Source organism: Delphinapterus leucas, chromosome 19 (genome assembly GCF_059928025.1).
Source record: "Delphinapterus leucas isolate spDelLeu-1000000601 "Yukka" chromosome 19, BTC_Dleu_Yukka2, whole genome shotgun sequence".
Lineage (NCBI taxonomy): Eukaryota > Metazoa > Chordata > Mammalia > Artiodactyla > Monodontidae > Delphinapterus > Delphinapterus leucas.
This window is the reverse complement of record NC_143147.1, coordinates 34,910,577-34,914,667: the sequence shown is the minus strand read 5'-3', so window position 1 is coordinate 34,914,667 and position 4,091 is coordinate 34,910,577. Positions and strand designations below refer to the sequence as shown.

General features: G+C 38.3%; 1 pseudogene; it reads left to right on the top strand.

Moving 5' to 3' along the window:
• Positions 1–892: 892 nt before the first annotated feature.
• Positions 893–2,098, top strand: LOC149746734 (histone H3-like centromeric protein A pseudogene; annotated as a pseudogene).
• Positions 2,099–4,091: the final 1,993 nt, after the last annotated feature.

The following is a 4,091-nucleotide window of genomic DNA, read 5'->3' as shown; positions in this document are numbered from 1 at the left end:
TCCTCTTGGAAATAGCTCCACTTGGGCATAAAGGAGCTGGAAAATTTCAAGACTTTCTGAATAAACTCTTAGGTTCACAATAGTGTATTTATGATTGGGTATGCCAAATGAGTATAAATTCAAATTTTATTTACACATTTGACAATTTTCTTTCTTTTACACTGAGTTTATATTGTACCCCATTTGTAAGCAAAGTGATTAGTTTTTATCAAAACAAGAACATGTTCCTCAGGGTGAGTTGGATTCTTTTTAATACCTGATAACCATGGTTATAAAATCATCTGAAAACTTACTGCATATATTTTGAACATTATGAAGAGAAACGTAAAACCTGATAAAATTTCTTCATGAGTATTTTTTTTTTTTTTTCGGTACGCGGACCTCTCACTTTTGTGGCCTCTCCCATTGCGGAGCACATGCTCCGGACGTGCAGGCTCAGCGGCCATGGCTCACGGGCCTAGCCGCTCCGCGGCATGTGGGATCTTCCCGGACCGGGGCACGAACCCGTGTCCCCTGCATCGGCAGACGGACTCTCAACCACTGCGCCACCAGGGAAGCCCCCATGAGTATTTTTATACATTTACAACTGGTTGGTAAAGGCAAATTGAGAAGCATTATCTTTTCTACTACTTAGATATAAATACCAGATAATTTGACACATTTTTTTAAAAAACATATATCCTGGAGATTACTTTAGAAAGTTATTTGAAACATAAGTAACATATGAGTTAGCACATTTTTTGTTAATAAATGCAAAGCTAAAAATTCCATTCTCAAATTAACCGACATAAAATGGTATTTCCTCTATTACTGACAAGCCACAACAGTCAGATGAAATTATTTTCAAGAATGCTGCTTTGGAAAAAACGCCAGCAGTGAATCCGCGGCGGAGCGGACAATTTGAACGCCACCTAGCCGCGGCACGCTGCCAGGGCGCTGCTGACCCTCCCCTGGACGGCAGCCTCTGCCTCCGGACCTGGAAGGCCGAGAAGGAACCGCGAGTCCGCAAGCCTGAGCTCCAGCCATGGGCCCGCGCCGCCGGATCCGCAAGCCTGAAGCCCCAAGGAGGCGGCCCCCGGCCGGGCCCATCCTTAGGCACTTCCTCCCGTCAACTTGCTCGCCGGAGACATAGGGTTCTGAAGGAGATCCGAGCTCTTCAGAAGAGCACACACCTGTTGTTAAGGAAGAACTCCTTCTGCCGCCTGGCAGCAGTAGCGTTTCTAGTTAATCTCTTTGAGGATGCCTATCTCCTCTCCTTACATACAGGCCGTGTCACTCGCTTCCCAAAGGATGTGCAGCTGGCCAGGAGGATCCGAGGCATCCGGGAAGGGTTCGGCTGAGCTCCTGCCGCCCTTGACTCTGGATACCAGGGACGCTGCCCGTAACTAGGACCAGATCCACGGAGTACAAGGTGCTGCCTGGACTTGCTATCTCTGAGCAGAGTGCGCATGTTGCTTTTGTAATTAGTTTTTTTAAGTAGAAGACTGCATGGCTTTCCTCTGTAACAGAGGTAATATATGACAGAATCAGCACATTGCAAAAGTACTGAGATTAATTTTCAGATGAAGAGACTTCGAGTTTGACTTCACTTTGCAAATTATTCATAAGACTGATGGTTTGGAAGACATCAGATTTTCTAGGTTATGGGAGAAAAAATCTTTCTGTACCATTTAATTTTTTTTATTATTTTAGATCTTTCTGTATCATTTAAATTTTTTTACCATAGGTATATTTACTTTTATTTAAAACATAAGGGAAAAAAATAATAGAAGACCACTTCAGCCAGTTGCATGGAAGAGCCTGGCACGTCCAGCATGCAAATCTCTGTCCTTCAGATTGACTTCATCATTAGTGGCAGCAGCAAGTTCCTGTGTGGATTGTGCCTGTCAACAGATTATATAGCTTTTTAAAAACTCGGCTGGGATGAAAATAGGAAATCGTTAAGCTTTGATGTTCTGGCTCCTTCTGGTAAATTCCTATCAAACTCATTCAGAAATTCTAACTTACAGAATTTATTTTATTCTTATTTGCAAATCATAGAAGATGTATCATAATTTATACTGCAGAATTTTTCATTCCAGGACTTTTAAGAGCCTTTTCAATGTTTTTACAGGTAATTTTTATAACTTCCTTGTGGAGACATAATAAAAATAATTCTTTAATGAGAAAAAGTTAAAGCAGAGTTACTACTATACAGAGATTATACTGTGTTCTTTGTGTATTAGCATTAAGTTCTTCATCTGGACACTTTGCCAACAGCCACAATTTAAACAAGAGAATTCAGGAATGTGTTTTTGTCTCCGATGGAATAGAGTATGAGCAGATAAAAATCTTTCCCATTGCTTGTAACTGAAAGCAGTTTAACACATTTCCAGAGAAATGGGAAATGCCGAAGACTTTTAGATATTGTGTGTGGTGAAAATGGTTTGTGAGGGTGGACACTAAAAATGATGTGTCAGCCAACTGAATTGAGAGACAAACTAAAGGGAAAAGGACCAAGTTCTGTTGTTTGATAGATTTTAACCCTTTGGAAAAACCTTTTCCTGTTCGACATCAACTCATTTTTATATAGACATTGGAATAAAGCTTATCTATCTATGAAAAAAAATGCTGCTTTGGAAATTACATGTTTTATTACTTTAATTTCATTATTTTTCATTAAAAACTTTATCTTGAGATAAATATAAATTCACATGCAGTTGTAAGAAACAGTGGACAGATTGTGTATACCTTTCACCAGCTTCTCAAATGCTATCACTTTGTAAAACTATGATGCAATATCACGGCTAGGATACTGACATTGATACAGTCAAGATATAGAACATTCTCATCACCAGAAGGACCCCTTATGTCGCCCTTTTATACCTACACCCACTATCCTTTCACTCCCACCCCCTCCTTAGTTCCTGGCAACCCACAAGCATGTTCCCCATTTCTATAACATTGTCATTTCAAGAATGCTATGTAAATGGAATCATACCATATGTAAATTTTTATGACTGACTTTTCTCATTCATAATAATTTTCTAGAGAATCACCGAGGTTGTTGTTGTGTGTTTCAATATTTTTTTAATTGACTGAGTATTTTTCTGTGGTATGGATGTAACACAGATTTTTTAACAACTCACCTGCTGAAAAACATCTGGATTGTTCCCAGTTTGGGGCTATTATGAATAAACTACCCCAAACATTTGTATACATGTTTTAGTATGAACATAAATCTTTATTTCTTTGGGATAAATGCCCAGGAATTAAATTGCTGGATTGTATGGTAGATGCACGTTTAGTTAGTTAGTTTTTTTGTTTGTTTTTAAAGAAACTGATACTTCTGATCGGCCTGATAAAATATTTCTTTGAACTGTGTGAAACTATGAGTCTCTTCCTGTCCAATTTGCCCTTCCTCTTCTCCTTTCACACATGTCAGACCTGCATCATGGTGTGAAGGATATCTTGCCATTCTCTATCTCCTCCACTTTATTCTTCTAGAAGTTTACACATAAGTCTCTTGCACAACTAATTTTGTTTTGATGTCTACTTCTCAAAGGACACAGTGTAACTCAAATTACCTTTAAAATAATTGTTTTAATGTAAAAACTAGATCAGTGGATAGAACATATTAAACAGTAAAAATGGAAGTATTGAGGATTTGGAACAACATTATGAATGTTGTGAAGTGTCTTAACTTTGATGAAAATTGCTTTAGAGAGTCCAGAAAACACTGGCATAGTATACCTTACTAAATTTTCCTTAGTAATATTAACATCTATAATAGGAAATTCAGATATTAGTTTGGTTTTAAATATGCCTCAAATCATTTGAACATCTCTCATCAATAGGTAGGGTCTAATACCTCTACCACTGAATATTGTGTGGCTTCAATAACTTAATTCTTTTAATAAAGAGAACAAGGCAGAAATTCCTAGGTTATAAAAAGCAATAGAAATTTTTCCTAGTTCTTTCTCTCTTGGGATATGTGCCCTGAGCCTGCATGTCAGAATTTCTACCATCCTGCAGCCACTATGCTGGAAAGACCATGTGGAGACATCACATAGAGATATAAAGAGAAATTCCAGAAGTCCCAGATCCCTCAA